Source organism: Amblyomma maculatum, chromosome 4 (assembly GCF_055883805.1).
Source record: "Amblyomma maculatum isolate TAMU_Amacu chromosome 4, ASM5588380v1, whole genome shotgun sequence".
Taxonomy (NCBI): Eukaryota; Metazoa; Arthropoda; class Arachnida; order Ixodida; family Ixodidae; genus Amblyomma; species Amblyomma maculatum.
The window spans coordinates 158,372,826-158,398,656 of record NC_139347.1 but is presented as its reverse complement, the minus strand read 5'-3'; the positions used below and the strand labels follow the sequence as shown (position 1 = coordinate 158,398,656).

The following is a 25,831-nucleotide window of genomic DNA, read 5'->3' as shown; positions in this document are numbered from 1 at the left end:
GACGCGAAAGATTAACACGCTCGCTCCTGGCTCGTTAAGGAAGGTTAGCGGCGCTTTTGATAAGTGTCTGTTTACGAGTACGGTACATGCGACGACCAGAGCTGCTCTCCTCGGCATTCAGTTCCTTCCGTCACACGGTACAAGGCGCTCGCATCCGAGGGTGGTGATAAATAACGACGCATTTATTCTCCGCGCAACCGAGCTATGCATATACCAGAACCGCCATTTAAAAAACTTACCATGAGTCCATGACCGACGAAAGTAAAACTGAGTAGCCAGAAATTTCTGTTCCATGTGGTCATTTCACTGCCCACCTCGATTACTCAATTATAGCACTATTTGTCTCCCGAGCGTGGAATTACAGCTTCGATCAGAACTTCAACTACAAGATTTCAGATGGGAGAACTGCGAAAGCACGCATGTGCTGCACCGCCAGTTAAGCTCTGGTGTGCTCCACATATACGAAGTATAAAGCAATTGATCACGCGACAGAATTAACGCGTAAAGATCATTTAGCCTCGAGAGCACACACATGCGAGATTAATCAGGCATCTGAGGTAATGCTCTAAAGACATCATCCTATAACGGGCCAAAAAAAAAAAAATGGTAGAAAAAGGAAACCATCCAACAGGAACAGAGCTGCTGCCCTCCGACGGGTAGCATTTCCCGGAGGAAAGATGCTATAGCAGTAAGGAGCCAAGTGGCGTCTATTGAGCGGCCGTGACTGTGTCTTGGTCTTCATGAGCTCTCCATAAATGCCTCTGCGCTCAGCTTTGCCGTTTAGGGTGGCCATACGTACTGCGCTTTATTTATCGGCCTGACTCTATTCTACGTCACTACATTTTTTTTTCCCCCTTTTCCGAGAATTCAAATATTTTTGCCTGTCTTAGCCACGAGGTTTCAGATGACGAATGCTTGTTTCAAAAGCAAGCATTCGTCTACAATAATAACAACAACAAAAAAAGAAAGCACTATATAGCTGTAATCTGCGTAGCTTGCTTAGACCGAATGGCATCCTTTGACCTAACAGTCGTTTTCATCGCCTAAACGGACACGCTGCACGGTGGTCCATCGCGCTGCGATCAAAGCTTGCTCCCTTTGCAGCGGGGAGCTGGAGTGACCACCGCGATAGCTTTTCTTTCCCTGTTGCTTCGCGCGTTCAAAGCTTCAACTTGTGCTGCCTTTTATTTTTCTTGCTTGTAAGCACCAGGGGCTGCCCTGGAAACCAGTCATGCGAAGGTCGTTCGCGCCTCCTGGCCAATGTTACAGTCCGCGCACTGCGCCGTGGAAGGACCAGAGATGTTCCAGAGCACACCGCGAAGAAACAGAACAGGGCCATAAAAACAAAAGCAGAAATGAGACCGGCTTTGAAACTTTCTCAAGGCGAAAATGAAGATGTAGCAGCACATCGAGCTACACGAGGAGCTCTGCTTCCCGAAGGGCTTTATTTGTTTCGTTGTTGTTGCCTTTCTGCGGGAGAATAGAGCTTCCCATATGGGACACCTGTGGCCCTCGCTTGGAACGCAAGAAAACGAAAAAAAAAAAAATAATAATAACAACATTGCCTGCGGCATCCACGCTTCGACACCTGCATCAAAATGCAGGCGCATCATTTCCTGAGCGTCTGTTCAGTATATCAACAGGGAACATTGACAGAAAGGGCGACAAAAAGTTGCGAGGCGGGCGTTGTTTCAAATGTTTCTTTATGCTATCCTATAAGTGGCGCTAAAAGAAAAAAAAATCCACGCGAAGCCACAAACTACCCCCAAACTACGCGCTGCTTCTATTCATCTATTCTCTTTACAAGATCCGAATTTTTGTTTTGACCAAATGCCCCAAGGTCGCCAAATTTTACCCCGAACCGTGGAAACCACTCTCATCTGCCTTCTGCACAGAACTGCGTATCTGAGCGTACGGGGCAGTGTTGTTTGCACCTCAGTTTACGTTTCCGAAGTAATAGAGGGGATGGTGCATCAGGTTTCCAAGTGTGCACGCACAAGAAATTGCCGCTTCTTTTTCCGCAAGGTGGAATAATGGTATCAAAGGCTGGTCTAAATTCATATACTGAGGTTCGACCGCATTTCATCAGCAGCTTGCTGCGGAGCGGATCGCCTCGCCTATCCCTAAAGCACCCAGGAACGTGTTTGTTCTTCCAATCGCAGTTTTTAAAGTTTTCTGAAAGCGCGGCGATGTCTGAGACTCCTCGTCTACCGAGACTCATGATCAAGAACGCCAATCTTTTTTTTTTTTTTGTTTTTTTGTTTAGGACTACTGCAGCTGAGGCTCTAAGGGAGCACTTCAGGTCAGGTGAGGCTCAAAGGAAGTACCTTTGCAAGACAAACAGAACCACCTTTGCAGGCTGCGAGGTTCGAAACTGGGTTTGGGCCCACTGCGGAGGAGGGGCGCGCAGCGGGGTTTACGGAGCTTCTCCCAAACGCACACCCCTGGAAAAGCCGAGCGCCAGGCCGGGGGACGCTTGTACCCATTTTTACCGGTGGGTGTCCGGCGGTGGGTTTCGAAATAACCACATCCCACAGCCGCACCCCTGAAAATGTACCGTAAGACCCCTTCCTAGTTTCACCAGAGGTGTTGCTTTTAAGAAGCAACACCTTGATAAATGCTCGATGTTGCGCATTTGACACGAACGTTAAATGACTGCAAGGGACGAAGAATCTCCTCTTTGGAAGTGTACGCATCGCCCGCCAAGAGTCTTTAGACCAAGGGTATTTACACCCGAGAGCTGCAGTGTGCCTCGTTTCGTATCATCATCAATCCACAATCTCAAGAAAGCAGGAGAGCCTCATGTCCTCAAACTCTCCCAAGCTTCGGGAGCAAGATGTGATAGGTAGTCGCGTTAAGCAGCTTACAAACGAACCCATTGCAGTGTATATACATTTGACAAAGGACCATGAATCATCTGGAAGCGCACATGGAAGCACCGGCTTGCGGGTCCTGTGCGTGCACCCGTTCACCGCAGGGGCAAACGAAAAGCGCTGAGACCACCACTAATTACATGAGCTGTACATTGAGGGGGAATGGGAAAGTTGCATGCCGGCTTCACCATCGCATGCAATGTAGCGGCACACCCATGACCTGCTACCACCAGTCCATTACGCCGCACTGGATACGTGACACCGCTAATGGTATATTGGAGCAGCGAACGGGTGTGCCAGGAGGAGGAGGAGGAGGCAGAGGGAGGGGGGCTCCGCAATAGCAGTAGCCCGATACAATGTTCCACTTTCAGGGCTGCGTTGCTCCTGGCGGAAAGTAAAATGCGCCCGCAGTGACAATAAAGCTGCTGCTGCGCGCCGCGAGTGCCGCGAGGTGGCGGGCAGGTCGTTGACGTTTCGGACATCGCTTCCGCCTTTCTAGACGCCTCCTGAGATGAGTTGTCAATATATGAGCTCTTGTTCTAGGCGCGCTGCCTGAATGGCGCTGCCAATCACGAAATTCCCTTTCTTTTACACCCTTTTATTCGCTTGATCGCCCCCTTTAGTGCTCTTTCTTTGCTTCTCGATGGAGGAGAGCAGACATGGAATTAGAAGGAGGAGGAGGGAAAACATTTCTTGTAGTAATATACAGCGTAAGTCTGTAGTCAGCACGACGCACTATTTCACTGTGACAAAAAGCATTCCGCATTAACTACATGAACGGGATTACAAGCACAAAAAAAAAAAAAAAAACATGTCAAGGAACAGACAAGGGCATTGATGTCGCTGGCAGCTTGATGTCAGCTTGGTGTCGATATTAGAGCCGATGCATGGGTGCTAGGTGCCCCATTGGCTCTAGCTCATTCTTTTGGAATAGCCCTATTTTGTAGGCGTATTGCAAGAAAGGAAAGGAAACGTGAAGCAACCTACCGACGCGCCGAAGCCATTAGACCGGCTGTTAACTTTTCCCAGCGACCAGACTAGTGAAAAGTGGCGGGAGACGCATCAGGAGAACTATTACAGAACTGAGCGTGAAGCCTAGCGAGGCGAGAATTAAAGATTCCTTCCCAGCACTAAAATCCACTGTAATAAGAGACAGAGAACTGGGCGAAAAATTAAGGGGTGTGGGGCTAAGTGTGCGCGGAAAGTCCTAAGGCTGGTATAATGGCCTCATGTTTGCTTCTGTAACGAGAGTGGCGGTTTAATGTAAAACGGTAGGGTGTCTCACACTGTATAAAAAGATACCCTTAGGATAACCGGGAAGTATTAAAGCAGAGGCATACAGAATTCCCAGAAGTCTCCTCCAACCGCGCAATACCAGCGACAGGGCCAGGCGGAACCCAACAGTACGTGAGCAGACGGAGTAGGGGAAATGATTCAGTTCACGCTAGTGCATCTCCGCTCTGCCAAAAATTTCCTGTGCTTGTTTCAGCAGGTTCATAACGCTGCATCTTTATCAGAACTTTATGAAAACGACTTAAAGATGTCGGACGGGAAAGACGTCAAAGAAAACTGGAGATGGTCGTCAGTACCAACTTGACGATCGATAGAGCAAATTTCGCAAATTTACCTTACTTTTGGCTGACATTTTCAGAAACGACTGAAAACACCCGCTTCAAAATGATGCTGTCGTGGAGAGCTCCGGCAAAGTTAGACCCCCTATGGCCGCTTTAGTTTCGCAGTTCCCGTACTTTTGATCTACAAATATTTTCAGATTTCTGATCAGAAGTAGCTAAAATGACATCAAATACTGCTGCAGTGTCACCGCAGCTCGGGGAAAGCAATCCATTAGCAGGTTATCTTAGAAAGCCAGTTATCCTGTGCGATTATTAATCTCGTCATGTCTGGGGACAACATATGTGGGCGCAACAGATTACGAAATCTTAACGCGCACTAACTTCGCACCATGTAGTGCACGGCCGCCTCGCTTATCGCATAAATCGAAACGCCGTCTCCGCTGCCGGAATTAATCGCACCTCCGTGTCCTCGGTATCAGCCTATCTATAACCACTCAGCCACAGCGACAGGGCTAACGGCGGATTCGCATTCGCTGCAACGCAGCGCAACCGCGTCTCATTCGACCCCCAATAAATCAAGCGCGCGTCGTTGCACTGCCACTACGAGAGGGGCAGTTGGAGGAAAACCCAGATAGGCGCGCGCCCGGTGACGAAGGGCGCAAAACCCCCGCGGACAACTCGGTGTTTTCCCCTAAGCCGCGCCGCACTTCCCTGCGTCGTCAGATCCGTTCTTGCGAAGCCAGGCGGGCGAACACTGCAACGAGGTGGTGCATGTAGTCATTTGCATGTTTGTCGTTGACCGTATACGACGTGGCGCTACGTCTCTTGATTTATTGCAGTACGTGCGGTGACAAGGGACAAAAAAAAAATAATCGAAAAGCGCTTAAGGCAAGCAGGCCTGTGCAGTCCATGGGCCTTCCCTGCGGTGGCTCACTCGTCAAGGCGTCTCGCTACTGACCCGGGTGACCCGGGTTAGTTCCCGGTGACAAAACGCAATGCGCCCTTGTAGTTTTCGACGCCAGCTTGCACGTTAAAGAACACCTTGCAGTGGGAATTACCCGGAGCACTCCACTATACAGCGTCCCTAACAATCTGAGCCGTTTAAGGACGTTAAGCGGCAGAAACCAAACAAGAAATTACTTTATCAATCGGACGAAAGACTTCACTCATCGACATTGTATTGCAATACCATTAGTCAGTCCTCATGAGCGGCATAGCTCTGAGGTGTCAAGGAATTCCCCGATTCATCAACACGTTGATGGCGTAATAAGGTGACGTGACATGACCACTAGCTGATTGGTCGACGGCTTGATCCCTGACACAGCCGAGTAGGCCGGTGCTCTGGCAGGTGCAATTTTCAGGCGACATGGCCGAGCAGTGATTGATCACAGAGTGTATGACGTCATGAAACAACTCGATAAGGCCGAGTTTGTTGGTGCGCGAGGAGTTGGCGACTAACTGGCACATGCGCTGGTGACGTGACATTATACCTAGTCGTAGTGGTGTAGGTGGCAGTTGGTAGCCGCACTTGGTTGCGTGCGTCTAAACAGCTTCGTAGATTTCAAATCGACGCCGCCGTGGGAGCACCAGCCGCAGTCGCTGACTTAAGACTGCAACCTACGAGAAGCGCTAAAGATTAAAAAAAAATACGATATGAAAACAGTCAACCAGGAGGTCGGACTGCAATGACCAAAACCTCTAGCAATAGCGTTCGTTGCCTTCAGTGTTGTTGCAAGTCCGTATTGTTTCCGTTTATCAAGACGCGTCCGCCAGTCAAGTGCTACTGGGGTCGCGATAGTTGCGAATGTGCCGAAGGGGCTTAAGAAAAGAAAAAAGAAGAAGGCGAAGAAAAACTGGGGTTTGGTTTCCTCGAACTGTAGACTCTAGCGCCGGAAATTTTGTCCCGTTTCATTTACTTTCCTTGTGGTTTCGCGGGACTGCTCCGACCGACGAACCGATGAAGGGAGTCAAGTGAACTGAGCGCCGCAAGTTTCCTTCTCGTCGGAACAATATGCTTGTGAGCGCAGATGAATAATGTCGCTAAAACATCTAACCTTTCAAGTATTCTTCACATACTAGTTATAGCGCAGAAAGGGAAATGTGAACCATGAGGCCTGAGCAGTGCAACCGAGAAGCCCCAGCAAACGACTTATCAAAAGTCGGCATCCTCAAATATGTTCGCAGGAATGATTTTTTTTGTTTTTTTTGCACGCTGCCAGGAAGTTATTGTACGCTTCAATTTTTTTTTTTTGTTACAATATCCTGTACTGTTGTGCAGACAGGCGCAAGCAATATAACAGTTCTTTTGATAAAAAATAACCTGTGAACAATATTAGCAAATGCTGTTGTCCTGACCTGAAGTGTATATGTACTCCCTATGTAGGTCATTATGATCCTGGACGACAAAAAAAAAAAAACGTGCAAAATTTCATGCACTGCAAAAGGCTGAAAGCAGCTGAGCGCTTGGTGCAGTGCAGTCCAATCAGTAAATACGAAGACGGTACAAACTACATTTTCCTTCTTCTCAGTATGCTTCATCGCACACTTCAAGAATAAAAATTTGGAGGACGCTTAAACTTCGCTTTAAGAATGGAACGCGACAGCGTTATCTCGCCCCGTTCGCACCGTTTACTCATTTGCTTGTCGCGCTTTTGAGTGACACAAAGACGCAGTTCACATAATACAACATTCGTTAACTTGTCCAAAGCATGACTGTTTGGTAATTACTTGTACTGAAACGTGATTCTAAGCGTTCCTTCGTTTACAATGCGGCTGAGGCGTGCGCTGAGAAGGGAGGCTCTGTTTCGAATTCCTACATAGAACAACTTGCTATACTCATTTTTATTTATTAATCCTTCCTGGACGTAGAAGCGCTGCCAGCCACCTTACCTCCTCAAGTTGCAGTCGTAGTTCGTTAGCAACACCGTTGCCGATCCGAGCCGGCGCGATGAAGATCTCGGAGGCCATGCCCTGTCTATCTTATTCCGTGCGCCACACGCATGATGGCGCTACGTGCACGCCAAGCGAAGAGGAAGTACAGCGGAAAAGTAATCTGCCACTCGCTTAACAGCGTGTTCTGTAATTCTGTAACTTACATGCTCATAGTTATTATTATAAGCCGCAATACACTTCTTTAAGGGACATTTCTGAGACAACACCGCAATCAAAAGACGCGCCTTTGTCAATTTCAAGCCACCTTGCAGGGCGTGGCGGAGTGGTTAGCGTGCTCGTCTCGCACCCCGGAGGCCCACGTTCGATCCATCAGGTCGGCTATTTTTCCTACTCGTTTTTATTTATTAATGCTTCGGGGATTTTTCACTCACGGCCAACGCCGAACGACGCGAGGCGGCGGCCGCCGACGATGACACCGACGTTTCTGCGACATGGGGCCCTTAACGCTGTAAAGTTAAAAGAGATATCGTATTAGCCCAGCTGCAGGTTGTGTCTACTTAGGTAAAACTATAGTGCCTAGAGTATATTCTAGGCACTATAGTAAAACTTCAGATCGATAGCGTACGCTCTCCCGCGTCATTTCATCGCTGACGGTGCGCAAGTCTTCTGTCTGAATTTTTCCTTATCTCAATTCTGCTGAAGCGGTTGATGCTTCAGAGGCTCTGCAGTGCGATACAGATATCGTTAGAACCAGTGGGAAACGGGCAGTATTTTACCAATTGCTACGCTACTGAGAAAACTGCACAGCTTTCCTTTGCAGTAGTGCGGATGGTTTATGGTAATTGGTGATTATACTTACCACCTGAAAGAATATTTTGCATGATTGCCGAAGATGCTCCCCACCCGCGTTTTTCCTCCTTTTTCCTCGTTTTTCCTCCTCTCGTTGCACCAGGCAACGAGAGACAAGCGCATTTTATTTTCAGTGACGCAACCGATGTAATCCGGATGAGAAAGAAGTCGCCAATAGGGACGACTGATGGAAGTGTATACGAATGGAGAAAGAAGAGTGCCTTACGAGCTCTTTTATGATTCAGCTACTCACGCGTTTCCCGCCACGCATTCGCTTCTTTGTGCCAAGGAGACAGCGGCCCATGACTGCCGCTACCGCCGATAAAGCGTTCCGAGAGCCGTATACCATCTCCTCGATGTGCCGCACGAAAAACAAACAATCCGCATGCACAACGCCATCGCTGGGTGCGATGCATGGCTACCCACTTTGTCAGCAACAGGTAACGGTAGCGGGGCCTGATCGGCGCTCCAGAATTATTTCAATATAAAAGCAGGAATTCTACGCTGTTTTCGTCTTGGGCGCTTTCGCTTCGTCATTCTGGCTCACCTTGCTACTGGCCCGCCCAGTAACGCTGGTAGGGAATAAATGGCAGCCCTCGGGGGTGAAAAAAAAAACAAAAAAAAAACAGAACTTTCTTCTCAGAGGCATCCTGAATATTGACTGAATTGGCGCTGAAAAGGCCAGCGATCCTGCTACTCGCCTCCTGGGTACAAGTTCGAAGGTTTGAACCCGACCGCAGCGTCCACATTAAAATCTGTGCACGCACGCACGCCCAAACAAACAAACAAATGGCGCCCGGCTATCGAGCCTTTCGGAGCACATCGAAGGCGCATTCTGTTCGTATGAGAGCAGTCTGAATTAATGAACAATTTCGCTTATTGCATCGGATACTTGGAACGACGCGAGGAAGTGCTGCAGGGACGTTCTGACCCCATTTCTATCGAAGTGTTCTTAAGAGCTGCTAGAATCAAGTGAGCAGATGAAGTTACGTCTCCAAGGATAACGGACACGTCATCGGCTGGCGCTAAACAGGGTTATGTGACGGTCAGTGGAGAGTTGCTCGTCCGGCGGGGCCGGACGCGGGTGGGCTTAATATGGTAACGATGAGTCGAAAACTTGTCAGTTCTAACAAAACGGTCCGATCCATCCACCTGCTCCGCTCTAATGCGAAAACACGGTCACAGGATGGGCCGATGAAAAGGGAAGCTTCACCAATATGCTTTGCAATTGTAAACGGGAAACGTGACAGAACGGCAAGCGGTGTAACATGGCGCCTTCCGAACTACTCTTGCACGAGAGCGGAATCCGCGGCCGCTGACCATCAGCGTGAAGGCCTGCTCGGCCGGCATGGAATGTCCAGTTGGTCCCCCGCGGCGATGGCCCCGCGAGATCTGCCCCGTAGCGGCGTGCGCGGCGTCCTCAGCGAGCGGGGCTGGAAGGGTTCATTAAATTGAAAGTGGCGACCTTGGCGACGGCCGGCCCGAGGGTGCACCGCCTCGGGCTACCGCGGCGGGCGCTGCACAGACTTTTCAAGGTGAGCAGCCGCCGGGAGGATTCTTACCCGGCCATCCGAGTCGGTCACGCGCAAGGCGACGCCGCTGGTGAATCAAACGGCCGCCTCAGCGTCTCACGGAGGTGACCGCTGTCTGTCTTCTCCAGCGCGCGACGACAACGTAGACGTTCCTCCCTCCCTCGCTAGCAATCAGCGTTTTCCAATTGTACACGAGTGGGAGAAAGACGTGCTCTCTCTGGACTCAGGCCAGCACGTCAATTCCTGCTTCGCCTTGTCATTACAAAGCGCTCACAAAGCCTTCCCTGAGGCCAGAAGTCACGTCATTTTATGCGCACAGTTAAAGCCTTTGGACGCCTTTGCAGACACCGCAACGGTCTCCCTTGCACTCCGGCGTTTCTTTGTGTGTGGCGCTTTCCGTCTTTTCCCGGTATTTCTATACAAGAAGCCCCTCAGTGACTAAAAAGACACGCAAAGTGAACACAGTATTAAAGGCACGGATCAAAAGACACCAGTGTCTGTCATTTTTGTGGGTCACTTTTTTTTTTTTGACATGCCTGCACCCCTTTCGTAGTTCTTTCTGTTCCCTCGCAATTTTGCACTGCCGAAACCTCTTGAAGCAATTTATACCATGAGCTTGCGACGTCCATAAACGGTAATACTGCTTTATTTATATCACAGATATGTAACGGTATTTTCCGCAGACAGTGTATTCCTTCCGTACTTTCCACATTTGTTGGCTGTGGTCCATCCAGCACGGATCCTACTGGAACATAGACTAGAAGACGGTAACGAAAATGGCCTAGTGGTTAGGGCGTCCGTCTCGGCTGTGGGAGGTGGTTCGTTCGAAACCCGCCGCCGGACACCCACCGGTAAAAATGGGTACAAGCGTCCCCCGGCCTGGCGCCCGGCTTTCACAGGGGTGTGCGCTTGGAAGAGGCTCCGCAAACCCCGCTGCGCTCCCTCTGGGGCAAAATAGTTTCGAACACTTCAGCCTGCAAAGGTGGTTCGAGTTACCGTGTTTCACGGGGTTCAAAACTGAAAACGAGTCGTGTCCTGCACACGCGAAAACTCAGAAAAAAGGGCCACATAGTGGGCTTTTGCCGCGCGAGGCGGACTTATTGTTGTCCGATGGCGGAACGAATCACTGCCACATCGGCGCAACTATTTGGGCCATGGCACCTTTTCCCAAGCATTTCACCCCAGAAGAGCCGAGCACCAGGCCGGGGGAAAGCTTGTACCCATTGAAAAACCGGTGGGTAACCGGCGGCACCAGGGATCGAACCCGGTACCTCCCGAATGCGAGGCGGATGCTCTACCACAAGGGCGACGAAGCTCTGAGGGATAAGGCTGGGAGCAATAGCGCGCTCTTGTAATCGAGAGAGGCCACGCCGGTGAATGCTCAGACGGCCGACTGGAACCTCGGAGCCTTGTGCACTCTGAGGAAGTCTACCCCGCTAAAGCGGGGTAGATTCTCGGGCTTAGGAACTGCTACTATGGGGCCCACTGAAGATTACAGCCTTTACCGATGATGTACCCTATTGACAAACGGGACTAGGGATAAGGCTGGGGAGCTCCCAACTCCCTGTAATCCATGGTGGAAGCCGCTGGAGTCGGAGGTGATCACTCCTCGTAGCGGGAAATAAGTCTGTTCCCCGCCGGTGCAGTCCAGGGATGGGCTGTGCCGGCTAAGTCTCTATGTATGGACGCCGCGGGGGAATCCCCGCTGACTTATGTCATCAGGGGTAGGGGCAACCCCGTGTAACCCAGCCCGCGAGGAGGCATGGGGGCGCTGTTAGAGACTGTCTTCACTCCACCTCCGGCGTGCCAGGTCCGTCCTGGGAAACACTGAGGCCTTCGGGCGTCTCAGCAGGCTAAGAGAGTGAAGGCGAAGCGAAAGCAGAACTGGTGCATGCACCCTCTGAGAGTCTGTCAGTAGTACCGCTGTGAGACCAGAGGGGTGGAGGATGAAGCCTCCACTCGCGCTTCCGGTACGTAGGCGGTAGGTCCCAAAGGTTTTGGAATACGGGGCCGGCGTCCAATCCAAGACGCTTAACAAAATTTGGTAGAATCGGGCTCTCGCGTGGAGCGCAGCACGAAGAGAGTTACCGAAGTCGGGGGCGCGAAGGCGTCTGGCAGGGGTACACGTCATGGGAGTGTACCACGGGTGTTGCGATCCCGCCTGCCCGAGCACGTGGGTGCGACCCACAACACGACCAACGCGGTGGCAGTAGTTGACAAGTCCGCCACGCGCGCTGGGAGAGCTGCAGGATTCGTTTTCAGTTCGACGATGACCAGACGTAAACTGGGACAAGAGCGGTCCCCGGCGTGGGTGTCCGCCATTTTGTGGGACTTAGCTCTTGGGAAGGGGCTCGGCCTGGGCGATCCCATGTAAGCCTGGGGGATACTTGTTGGCGAGCTAAAACTCTTCTTGAACCGAAGCGGTGGCCTTGTGGTAGAGCATCCGCCTCGCATTCGGGAGGTGCCGGGTTCGATCCCTGGTGCCGCCGGTTACCCACCGGTTTTTAAATGGGTACAAGCTTTCCCCCGGCCTGGTGCTCGGCTCTTCTGGGGTGAAATGTTTGGGAAAAGGGGTCACGGCCCAAATAGTTGCGCCGATGTGGCAGTGATTCGTTCCGCCATCGGACAACAATAAGTCCGCCTTGCGCGGCAACAGCCCATTATGTGGCCCTTTTTTTTTTAGTCCTGGAGCCCCTTGCGACTGCTGCCCACCCAGTTTGTTTTCTTTTAGTCCTACCCGACCTGTGAGAACCAGACCTTTGCAGGTCATTAGTTGTTCGAAACTTAAGCCCTCTAAGGAGCACAGCAGGGTTAGCAGAGCCTCTTCCAAACGCACACCCCTGAGAGAGCCGGGCGCCGGGCCGGGGGACGCTTGTACCCATTTTACCGGTGGGTGTCCGGCGGTGGGTTTCGAACTGGCCACCTCCCGCAGTCGAGACGGGCGCCCAAACCACTCGGCCCATTCGTAAGGAAATTCTAACTGTTGTAATTGTACCACATGTGGCGTTACATTATTACGTATACCACGAAAGAAACTCACGGGAGCGTGTCATGAGTCACGAACCGCGTAACACATGCCCATCTCGAAAGACTCTGCAAAAACAGCACCGGTTTTCCGTTTTGCGATAACAATTCAGTTCTTTTCGCAGCACTGATGCCCCCAAGGGGCCCTGCGCTTAACCCGAAGGAAATGTCACACACGCATAGATAGAAAAAAAAAAAAAAAACGTGGTTCTTGTACAGTTTCCATGACATGGGATTGCTTGTACTCTTTGCTAGTTATACAGTCCGCACAGGCGTGCACGCGAGTGGGAGTGTCCAGGCCCACAAACAGAAACCTCCAGTTTGTATGATCTGCACTCGCGCTGATGTAAAAAGGGCCAGCCTCAAAAAGCCCGCAGGAAACTTTTAAATACTTAAATATGTACACGTCTTAGTTAGAATAAGCGAGACACTCCTCCCACTTTCTCCCGAATAAATTCGAGAGGTCGCACAAGAGAGAGGCCACGGAAAACAGAGTGAAAAAGAAACGGGGCGCACATTATTCAAGCTCAGAGTCCCTCGTCATCACCGCGCGCTACTGTGACGCATGCGCACCACCGCCTTTTAGATCGAAATGTCAAAGACAGCGCTGTCGTGACGCTGGGGCTATGGCGACCCGGCCTTCACTTGGTAGCGTGCAGAGACTCGGGGTTGAAGTAGGATTGAATCTTCGAAGTTGGTGAAATATGTACAAGCAGGTTTAATGGCACTTTGAGAAACTTATTTACAAGATTATTTACACGAAAAAGAAGGGTACATCAGCAAAATGGCAAGCGTTATGAGTTCATAGCGAGAAGCGACTGGATGAGCCGTTTACCCAGGGCCCAGAGCGACATTTCGTGCTCTGCAGCGTCCTTAAAAACCCCCTATGTCCAGCCCCTCTCTGAAGATGCTGACCAACCAAATCCAGGGCACGCCCCTCAGGTATCGGCATCCAATCGAACACATCACTGCACTGATGGTCTGAAGCACTGACTGGTCCGGCATTCATTCGTTGGGCGTGATCACTTGTTGGCGGGAAAAGCTTGGGAACGGCGAGGAGAGGAGGTACATTTCTATTCTTCAGCAAAGAAACCACAGGCTGGTTCTGACAAGGGGTTTTACTTCTCAGAAACCCGAGTGCACGTGGCGCCGCATAGGGCTCCCAACATGGTCCCTTTTCGACAATTGCAAATCTTTCCTGCATTCCCGGGAAATCACTTAATGGCCGTATGAGTCATGCTCCTTTCTTGTCCTGCACGTCAGCGGACATGTCACTCTGTGGTCTCCTTTGGATAGGAGGCATTCATCACTGGAGGATAGCACTTCTGGACTGGAAGGGTGAACAAAAGAAAGAAAGCACTTCCTGCTATTTCCCTCAGGGGGACGTTTCTTTGTGTTTTTCCAGACGTTCTCTTGACAGGGTCAATTTGGCATTTGCAGGTTGTCCACAAAGCAAAACATGCTTACAAAACAGGATTCCTGGAAACAGGCTCACTTAGAGCCATTGGACCATCACCACATATTCACAAAACTTATCCATGCCCACAGGCGAACAATAGAGCGCGCAATTGCGGATGCTTGGTCGTAACAGCCTCCTCCCCCGCCAGAAGAGTCTCGGAGGGCAGCAGTCCCAGCTGCTGCATGAAGAGACGACTTAATGGCCTGCACGTGAACGCTTGAAGCTCGCTGTTGCTTGTCGCGTTGTCTTGATTGTTGTAGGCCAAATTGCTCGAGCTGTCTGAAACTCAACCACATGTCGAAGCAAGCACTCGGCTCCCGTCTGAAGAGACCAGGTCAAAAGAAAACTGCCATTGTTGTTCGAGAAAAGCCCACTCTCAAGACGTTCAGGACCCACGTATTCCTAGAAAACCAAACGTGCTGCTTTACATAGTCACACATATACAAGCGCACGAAAAAAAAAACCTGATTATCAATTTGGATACATGGTGAGGAACATCTCGGACCGCTTAGAAAGAGCGGCTAAGCGCGTCCGCATTCCCATTTAACTTCCCCTTTTTGTATCTTATTTCAAAATTGTACTGCTGTAAAATCAAGCTCCACCTAAGAAGGCGACTGTTCTTCGATGTCGCAGTTTGCAGCCAAGCCAGGGGACAATGGTCCGTCTCTACGGTGAATTTGGCCCCTCCAAGATAGCACTGCAATTTTTGAATGGCCCATACAATGCAAGCGCATTCTTTCTCTGACGCGCAATAAGCCCTCTCTCTAGAACTCAGTTTTCTGCTCAAGTAGAGCACGGGGTGCTCATTACCGTCGTCATCTCTCTGGCAGAGAACAGCACCTAACCCTCGATCACTGGCATCACACTGGACCGTGAATTCTCGGCCATAGTCTGGAGCTCGCAATACCGGACGGCTAATCAGCACAGCCTTCAGGTTTACGAAGGAGGCTTCCTTTTGTTCGTCCCAGACTACATTTGTCGGTTCTGTCTTGCGGAGAGCGTCGGTCAGAGGGCTAGCCAAAGTTGAATAGTTAGGGATGTAGTGATTGTAGTATCCCGTCAGACCCAGGAATGCTCGAATTTCCGTCTTCGTGCTCGGCCGCGGGTAGTCTGCTACCGCAGAAATCTTAATCTCGCTAGGTTTCCTGAAACCTTGACCTTCATTGTGACCCAAGTAGTCCACGGTCGCCCTTGCCAGGCAACATTTCTCGGCCTTTACGGTTAGTCCAGCTTGACGCAAAAGGCTCAGTACAGCTCTTAGATGTACCATATGGTCCGCCCATGAGTCGGAAAAAACCGCAATGTCGTCTAAATAAGGCACCGCGAATGTTTCACACCCCTTTAAAACCCTATCCATGAGTCGGGAAAAACAAATTGGAGCATTTTTGAGCCCGAAACTCATCATTGTTGGCTGGTAGCTGCCCGTCGGAGTGACGAAAGCCGCGTATCTGCTGGCGCGTTCAGTGAGCGGTACTTGCCAGTATCCTCGAGTAAGGTCCAGCGTAGTCACATATGCCGCTCTACTGACCTGTTCTACTCTCTCCTCAATATTCGGAATAGGATACACTTGATCCCTGGTGAGAGAATTTAGCTTTCGGTAGTCTACCACAGGCCTAGGGTCTTTACCTGGAGCTTCTACTAAGATCATAGGCGAAGCATAATCGCTTTCCGAGGGTTTTATTACTCCCAATTCCAGCATGCGAGTTACTTCCCTATCCAGAATTTCTCTTTGCCTTGGAGAAAATCGGTAGCACCTTGATCGCACTGGCACGTCTGAAGTCAGCTCAATATCGTGCTCAGTCAAATCAGTTCTGCCTGGCCTGTCCACGAAGCAGGCCTCAAACTCTGTTATTATCTCGCCCAGATCGGACAGCTGGGATTTCTTTAGTTCTCCTCTCTGCTCCGTCTTTTTGAGAAGCTCCTGAGCGTTGCTTCCTTTTCCGCTGAGGCAAATCAAGTTGTCCCCCATCTCCTCGGGAAGGTTTAACGTTAGATTTACCACGGCTTCCCTCTGCACATAAGGCTTCATAAGATTGCAATGATAAATGCGCACTTCTTTACGCCTACCGGGAATTTTCACTGCGTAGTTAGTGTTAGAAAGCTTTGCAACGACTTCAGCCGGTCCTTCCCACTGTACTTCGAGCTTATTCTGCCTTGAACTTCTCAGCAACATCACCTGGTCCCCGATACAAAACGTCCTTTGACGGGCTGTCTTATCATAGTACACCTTGGAACGAGCCTGGGCTGACTTCATGCTGGCCTCAACGAGTTCCTTAGTGTTATGTAAGCGATTCAAGAGGTTCAGAATGAATTCTACTACTGTTGGGTCTTCTCCGCGCCCCTCCCAGGCTTCGCGCACCATTCGCAAAGGTGAGCGCAGTGACCTTCCGTACACCAACTCGGCTGGGCTAAATCCAGTGGATTCGTGCGGCACTGACCGCAAAGCGAAAAGCGCTGCAGGCAGGCAGGTATCCCATTCGCGCTTGTTTTCATAGCACAGTCCCCTCAGGACTCGTTTGAGAACAGAGTGCCATCTTTCTACGCTGTTGCTCTGCGGATGATGGATCGAGCTATGCACTACCTTAATGCCGCATCGCTCGAGAAATGAGGTGGTGAGGACACTCGTGAAAACGCTACCCTGATCACTTTGGACCTCGGAAGGGAATCCAACTCGTGCAAACACTGACAGCAGCGAATCCACTACACTCTCGGACGTCACCTCGCGCAGCGGAACAGCCTCTGGAAACTTTGTGGCTGGGCATAACATAGTGAGGATATAACGGTACCCTGACTCTGTCACAGGAAGTGGCCCAACTACATCTATTACTAACCGGTGAAACGGCTCGGTAATGATTGGTACTAACACCATCGGAGCTTTCCACTTATCTTGCGCCTTTCCAACCCGCTGGCACGTGTCGCATGACCGTACAAAATTTTCCGTGTCCTTAAAACATCCAGGCCAATAGTATTCTTGCAACAGCCTCTGCTTTGTTTTCTTTATTCCAAGGTGACATGACCACGAGCTGCCATGGGAAAGTCGCAGTAAGTCTCCGCGGTACTTTTGGGGAACGACTAATTGGTCCCGCTCTACTCCGCGCTTATCCTTGAATAAGCGATACAGCACTCCCTTTCTCATCTCGAAAGAAATATTGTTTGCTGTCTTAGTGGCGCGGTGGCGCTCCCTTATCTCCTGTATCTTGGGATCATTGGCTTGCTCTATAGCTAAGTCCTCTCGGGTTCCACTTAAAAGTCTCGTGAGATTACTAGACACTGGCGGCAAGAGGTTACTCTCAAGAACGTCCTCATTCCGCGTCTCATCAAGCTCACTTTCAAGTTGACATATCTGAGATGCCTCGCTCTCAAAGTTTTCTGACCTGCTATCTTCCGCATTTACCACTGTTTTAACTGCCGTTTCCTCCGCTGTGGATTTTTCTGGAATGAGCAGTGTAGCTAGTTCTCGCGCTTTTGAACGTGTTAAGGCTTGCACAACTCTGTCTCCGAAAAGGATGCCCCTCTTTCGCAGTAGCATGTCCGATTTGTTGGAGAACAAATACGGATAGCATTTAGGAAGCTTTCCTGAAACGGCAGCCTCGGTTGTTAACTTGCCGAAAGGGCCCTCGATGACCACGTTCGCGATTGGCAAGCACACACTCTGTTCCTCCACTACCTGACGGATCCATGCACACTGTCCTGTATAGTCGGAAGGCGACACATACGCCGGATGGACAACATCCATCGTTGCGGCCGAATCGCGCAGTACCTTGCAAGGCTTCCCGTTGACTACTAGGTCATGCAGGTAGGGTTCTAAAAGCTGCATATTTTCATCGCAGTCACTGACATACGAGAAAGCAAACTTTTCTTTCCGGCAGTTGACGGCAATGTGACCTTGCTCATTACACCTGAAGCATGTGAGCGGCTTCCTAGCCTCAAGCTTATTCTTTGTGTTCTGCACGTTGGTCACTTCCCCACTTTTCTCACTGCCGTCCTTTCTAGGGAATTTGCCTGAAGAAACCTTCATTTCTTCGTTTCCAACTCTAGCAAAGTGCCTTTCCTGACGGTTATTCACTCTCAACTTGGGATTGCGGGGCCTATCCACTGCTGGGTTACTGAATTGTCGGCGCGAAGCATACTCCTCAATAAGTTCGGCAGCTTCAGTTGCCGACTTAATTTCGCCTCGGTCCTGTAACCAATTTCTTTCTTTTTCTGGGAGGCAGTTATAAAACTGCTCCAAAAGAATTCGCTCGACTACAGCGTCCCTATCACTGTAGGAATCTGTGCTCTTTAGCCACTCGCCCAAATTGACTCTTAAATTGTACAGGAATTCAGGGTAACTCTCGTCCCTGGTCTTACTAGCGTTCCGAAAACGTTGTCTGAACGCCTCGGCGCTAAGCCTATACTTTTTCAGAAGGCAAGCCTTGACCTTCTCGTAGTTGTCCGCGTCCTCCTTGCTTAGCCGCGCGACAACCTCCGCTGCCTCGCAGGGCAGAACCGTCAATAATCTCTGAGACCAAGTGTCTCGCTGGAAGGACAGTTTTTCGCAAGTTCGCTCAAAGTTAGCCAGATACAGACCGATATCCCCTGATATCACATATGGCTGCATGTACTTTGACATCTTGAAATCTGCCTCCTTGTTGAGACGAGGTACCGCTAGCTGGGGACAATCGCCCGACCTCTTGCTCAACTCTAGTTCTAATTTCCGGAGCTCAATGTCTAGCTTCTTTTCCTCTCTTTCCCTCTCACGTTCGCGCTCCTTTTCCTCTTTTTCCCGCTCCTTTTCCTCTTTTTCCCGCTCTTTCTGCTGTCTGAGCTGCTCCTTTTTTTGACCGATGAGGTTCCATGCTTCACTGAGCTCCTCATCATCGGTTCCCAAATCTGTGATTGCCTTTATAATCAAAGGTTTTCGTGCCAAACCACTTGTATCAATTCCCAATTCCTCACACAATTGCAACAGTTCCGGTTTCTGCAGCTTTTGTAGGTCCATGATCGCTCCGAGTGTCGGCTACTTCCAAAACAACAGTGCAAACTACCAAACCTAAAGGCGTTTCAACACTTTTTACCAGTTCCAAAATCTAACCCTGTTCTAGAACCTGGTCCACATCAGAAGAAAGCCAAGCACTCACCCACACATGCGATCGATGTTCCGAGCTGCTCTCTTGTTGGCCGATTGTTGCGCCTGCTTTTTGCTTGAGATGCCACCTCCGATCACAAGATGTGGCTTGTAGATTCTGATCCACCTCGAATCACCAGATGTTGTAGCTTGTAGATACAGATCCCACCTCCAGTCATCAGATGTTGTGGCTTGTAGATTCAGATCCCAACGCTGGTCACCAGTTGTCGTGACGCTGGGGCTATGGCGACCCGGCCTTCACTTGGTAGCGTGCAGAGACTCGGGGTTGAAGTAGGATTGAATCTTCGAAGTTGGTGAAATATGTACAAGCAGGTTTAATGGCACTTTGAGAAACTTATTTACAAGATTATTTACACGAAAAAGAAGGGTACATCAGCAAAATGGCAAGCGTTAAGAGTTCATAGCGAGAAGCGACTGGATGAGCCGTTTACCCAGGGCCCAGAGCGACATTTCGTGCTCTGCAGCGTCCTTAAAAACCCCCTATGTCCAGCCCCTCTCTGAAGATGCTGACCAACCAAATCCAGGGCACGCCCCTCAGGTATCGGCATCCAATCGAACACATCACTGCACTGATGGTCTGAAGCACTGACTGGTCCGGCATTCATTCGTTGGGCGTGATCACTTGTTGGCGGGAAAAGCTTGGGAACGGCGAGGAGAGGAGGTACATTTCTATTCTTCAGCAAAGAAACCACAGGCTGGTTCTGACAAGGGGTTTTACTTCTCAGAAACCCGAGTGCACGTGGCGCCGCATAGGGCTCCCAACATGGTCCCTTTTCGACAATTGCAAATCTTTCCTGCATTCCCGGGAAATCACTTAATGGCCGTATGAGTCATGCTCCTTTCTTGTCCTGCACGTCAGCGGACATGTCACTCTGTCGTCTCCTTTGGATAGGAGGCATTCATCACTGGAGGATAGCACTTCTCGACTGGAAGGGTGGACAAAAGAAAGAAAGCACTTCCTGCTATTTCCCGCAGGGGGACGTTTCTTTGTGTTTTTCCAGACGTTCTCTTGACAGGGTCAATTTGGCATTTGCAGGTTGTCCACAAAGCAAAACATGCTTACAAAACAGGATTCCTGGAAACAGGCTCACTTAGAGCCATTGGACCATCACCACATATTCACAAAACTTATCCATGCCCACAGGCGAACAATAGAGCGCGCAATTGCGGATGCTTGGTCGTAACAGCGCGTATACTGCACGTCGGCGCATTGTGCGGGGCACGCAAGGCCCCTTGCGTGCCTCGCAGCACAACGAGCAAAGCACGTGACAGGTCCAGACACTGCGATATGCACCCGACATCGCGGAGACCCGTTCGACGCTGTAGACCCGGAGGCGACACGGACGCTGTCCCGATAATTGCACGGAGCCTGCATGCGAACGCCGCGCCGCCGGGCTTAATGAATGCGAGCGCGGCGAATTCTAGCGACAGGTGTACAGGAGCAGCGCTGTAACGATTTCTCGAGCATGCATGCCTCATGCATTACGCCCTAACAGCGCGCCTCGGTGAGGACCAGCTGTAGTCTGAGCGTAGTTCCGTTCAGACCCTTGGTGGCGCAGTGGTTACGGCGCTCGACTACTGTTTCCAAGGGCGCGGGATCGAATCCCGGCCTCGGCGGCCGCTTTTTCATGCAGGCGAAGAGCAAGGCGCCAGTGGGCTGTGCGATGTCAGTGCACGTTAAAGAACCCCAGGTGGCCGAAATTTCCGGAGTCCTCCATACGGCGTTTCTCATAGCCTGAGCCGCTTTGGGACGTTAAACCCCACAAACCAACCAACCAATCAAACCAATCAACCGTAGTTCCGTTCAAGCGTTCGATTATATGCACACGTTATATGCAGCATGAACGGTAGTCTAGCTATAACATCTTGGGCCTAATTGGGCCTGACTGTGAGGCTGCTGTTTCAAATACGTCAGACTTAGAAAATGCCCAATATACTCCAGCGTCAGTTCTTCCAAGTTGTAAGCGCTTTCGAACTCGGTGTACATGGCTGCAAGCTTACTTTACAATTACTTGTTTATGCACAGTTCAAGAGACTAGGAGGAAGAGTGGCAGATGAGCATGGTGAGGAGCAGATATGTTTTGCTTCTAAAGAAAGCATGAAAGGACCCTGGCGCACCACTTCCAATTAATAGCAGATGCCTCAACATAGTCGCCACTGATTTCACAATGAGTTCGTTCGCTCGCAACAGGGAACCCAACCTCAAGTTTGGCTGCGCGACTGCAGCGCGCGCTCCTCCGCAAGCGGCAAAATTTTGAAGCATTGGTTGGGCGCGTCGCTGATGCGGCGCTTGACCGAACGTATTCTGGCGGCTTCGTGTGCTGCTTGCGTCGCTCGCGTTACCTGTCTTTGCGAGTGCTCGCGCCGGCCCGCCGCAGTGGCTTCGCAGGCATACAAATAGGTGTCACAGCTGAGTTTAAAACATGGCTTGAGTGGTTCGATGTTCGAAATGTGGAGAAGTGTATTGTTGTGTTGCTGGCTGTCGCAACAGCTCGCCTGTAGATTTTCGTGCCTTTGGGGCTTCTGCATGCGGAAGCAGCTCGCGTTCTTTGTCGCTCGCGTTGTTGAAAGTGCTTGCGCGCGCGGCCTGACCGCAGTCTACTCGCTTTGCGCGCGCTCCGTGCTGAAGGAAAGCTGTCTTGCGCGCGCGCGCTCCTGCTTCTACTTTTCAAACTCGCGCTTGGACGAAGTGGTGTTTGAAGCGAGTGTGCAGCAATGTACACGTTTCGATGGGGTTTTAAGAAAATAGCTGAGAACGTGGGCTATATTCGCAGCGCAAACGTCAAAAAGGGAGAGATGTTAGTCAGCCATGTGCATTCTATTGAGCAGATTGTAGAAGACAATCTGTTATCGTGAAGGCTAAGTGTGTGTCGCTGGTCAGCGACCACATCTTGTACGACGTGGGATTTGAGACAAGTATTTCATTTTTGTTATACCCATTTCATTAAGGCCCAGATGCTCTCTAAAGAGGGCTTCGGACTTTTGCCGCTGGGTTTGCCCCATTGTTGCGCCTGGCTTGTGCAGGGCTCATCTTCGGGGGAGTTTATGAAACATCACACCGCAGCAACATGCTTGCAGCGCCCCTGAATTCCTGCCTTGCAGGTCACTTAGCACGGGAAATCGCAAGCTGGCGCTTTTCAGGGCATGTCTATGCTAGCTGCAAAGAAACATGTCACATAACAGAGACGGGCCGTTTGGTTCATTTCGAGCCGACGACATAAGGAGCAAAACTAACAAAAGAGAGCAAGGATATGCTGCCTCGCAACTCATGCTCAGACGCAAATTGTTTCTTCTTCAGAAAGCAGACGCTGAAGCTCCAAGGCAGGATATATAAAACGACCTGTAAACAAGGATACAATTGAGTGAACATGTTCGTCTAGTTTTGTAGTGTTTAATGTACACCTCAGCGCGACAAGGCTACGGATGGACATCTATTCGGGATGAGCAGGGAAGGAGATAAACGAACCAATTGCTATCAAACAGCCACGTGCTAGGCCAAGAATTCAAGCTCTTTGTTTGAAAAATGCATTTATCCCCTGCCCGAGCTATCTCCAGTGCTTTCATTGATCTTCCTTGTCAGCTCGCTGCGATGTCGATACAAATGATAGCCTTATCAAACAGGGGATAACAAGGTAGTTCCGCATCACATCTTTTGCAATGCGTAGCCAGACGGCCGTCTGTGGCAATGCTAATAACTTTATTATTGCGCTCGAAAACAGGCACGTTTAAATATCTGCCGGTTTGGCCAAAGTAGTGCTTTCCACATGAAAGTGGAATATTATAAACAAACACCCTCCTGTAGCGCTTGTCCTGTCTCGTCATCGTCGCCGTCTTTTGTTCCTGCGCTATGCTTTTTATTTATGATGTCTAAACGACCAGCCACGCCAAGTTCCTATTCACTTCTACATGCCTCTGAGAGGCGATGTGTTTACATTGGTCTTTCGCAGCCGCTTTCCAGTTGTATACGGAATGAATGCATTCCATTTCTATGTTCAGTCCAGGTATGGCAGCTTACGCATGGGAATGCGTAGGAAAAGGGATCCAAGGAGGGTCTTTAAAGGGCGAGGTGTAAAGCCTCTTCCAGCGGACGGAGGCATCGGTAATGTAGCGCTTCGTCGGCGAGCATTATGCGTGCTTCGTGAAAACTCAAAGAAAATGATAGAGAGATGAAAAAAGAACGAAGAAAGAAACAGCCAGATGAACGTTCCTAAGAGAAAAATGCGGAAAAAGTGAGACCAAACAAAAAAATGGCAAAGAAAGGAACGAGAAGTGCGCGAACACGGCGCCTCCCACCATCATCGTTTTCTCCTCGGCCATGTCTTCAGCGTCACATTTTCCAACTTCGGGCGTCCTGGGAAAACGATGACGATGGCTGGCGCGCGCCCGCCATCTTTAGGAAGATGACGGGCGCGCACCAGCCATCGTCGTTGTTGTCGCAGGGCGGACGACTCAGCGTTCCCCGGCGCCGACGAGAGTTACGGCCCATAAACATGCAACAGCGAGCGAGGCGACCGAGCGCTGCTGCGCGCAAAGCCACAGGAGCTTCCCTCATCCTATACCGCGCGCCATCACACGTACACAGGCTTGTTCCCGGGAGATGCAGAAGCAGCGAAAACAAGTTGCAAGAGATAGAGAACGAGAAAATCGGAGAGAAGAGAAGACTTGTGAGGGAAGTGTGGAGAGAAAAAGCACGAGTGGCAGCACACCAGTGCATAATAAGAAACCGCGCGGCGGAGCGCCTTTCAGTCCGCCCTCTGACGCGTGTCATGCATACATGCGCGCTTCGCGCATTCTGCTTCAGCGTCATCCTCGGGCGTTGTTTACCGGTGTACCGCCGCTGCTTGCCGTTGTTGCCTCTTCTTCTCGGTATCGTTTTTGCGCCCCGTTGCTTCTAGGCCTCTCCTGCGTTCCTTTCGCGTTGTCCGGACGATTAATTCCGGAGATAAACGGCGGCTGCACTAACGCGGTCTGGTTAGGGAGCGAGGGAGGCACATTTCTTAATCTCGCTCTCTTTTATTGCTTCCTCCTTCTTCCAAGGTAGTCACGCTCGGCGTCGTGTCGAGCGTGTTAAGCGGCGGAGTGGCGTTCGTTTTACCTTTTATCTTTTCGACGAGGTCCAGTCGCAAGCACGAGTAGACGAACCTCGGCGTAGGGAACGGTTCCGTAGTCCACAGGCAAGCAGTATGCAGGAACCTCCGGACACCGCTGTAAAGAAGGGGAAAAGAAAGAAGAAAGCGATTCAGAGAGTTATTGACGCTTACAGACCAGAAAATTTTTTTTATTTAAAGAAGTGTGTGAGTGCTGACAGATGTTTTCCACAGGACGCTAAACCTGTCCCCTCCACATTCCATGCAAATCTATTCACTGCTGACGGACGCTTCTAAGAATCGTACAAGGCCGCCAGAAATGCTTGGTCAGTGAGCCTACAGAGCACTAAAGCAGGAGAAGATCAGTGAGGCTTCAGATCAATACAGTCTGCGTCGCAATTGGTGCAGAGGGCTCGAACGACCCAATTCCGTTCATAAACTTCGACACGCCGTCCCTTAGAGGCAATGTACGCCTGCATATGTAGATCCACACAGACGTCCAAGCTAGACGGCCGCTGTCACTTCCCCACCACGACTGTAAAGGTTGTACCGTGATTTCCCTTTTCAATGCATGGCACCCGCTTCTACAAAGAGCCCGAGACGTATAACATATACAACAAGCAATGCTTCCTACTAGCAGATGCTTTTGCCGAAGCAAGCCCACGGAAGCTACATCGGTTCCGAGACCTCAACATGCGTATAGCCACTGAGGACGCATCTACGAGACTAGACGATAAGCTCTTGGTATTGCAACCGTGTGCAGGATGTCGGGAGTTTTCACAGGAAACAACAACCAGCTCGTCGTTAGGTATTCAGAGAGACAGAATCAGCGACGTGGTACGCTGCGAGCGGCTGACCAGCTATGACATATACAATAAGAAAAATTATTTCAAACGCCCCGGGAGCACGGTGCACTTTCAGTCTTAGCTTACAAGATCAAAATACAAGACGAGAAGAAAGCGTCATCGGCGCACAGTCAAACTCGGAGCAGATTTCATCACACGTTTCCCCAATGCTGTCGCGGCTGTATGCGTAGTAAGCGTGGTTATTGCAACTACAGCACTGCCTCCATTCCAGTGCCGCAGCCGCGGTTCACTTGTTCCCAAGAGCAGCGCTGCCACCACCATGTGACCCCTTCCGCTCCTCCTGCGCATTTTGTTTTGACATTTCGCAACCGCCGAAGCGTATAGGCGGTAAAAGAACAACTGCCTCCAGCGAGTTTCAGCATGTCCCATGCATACACACATGCATGCATGCATGCATGTATGTATGTATGTATGTATGTATGTATGTATGTATGTATGTATGTATGTATGTATGTATGTATGTATGTATGTATGTATGTATGTATGTATGTATGTATGTATGTATGTATGTATGTATGTATGTATGTATGTATGTATGTATGTATGT

The 25,831-nt window shown here is 50.4% G+C and overlaps 1 protein-coding gene across 16 annotated transcripts in view; it reads right to left on the bottom strand.

The window, feature by feature from the left end:
* The window catches only part of LOC146193354 (uncharacterized), a 644,795-nt gene that overhangs the window by 500,406 nt on the left and 118,558 nt on the right, over positions 1-25,831 (bottom strand). For all 16 annotated transcript variants that reach the window (XM_084602711.1, XM_084602708.1, XM_084602710.1 and 13 more), the window contains exon 2: positions 24,427-24,536. The gene's annotated coding sequence lies outside the window, so the exon portion shown is untranslated. The remainder of the gene's footprint in view (positions 1-24,426; positions 24,537-25,831) is intronic.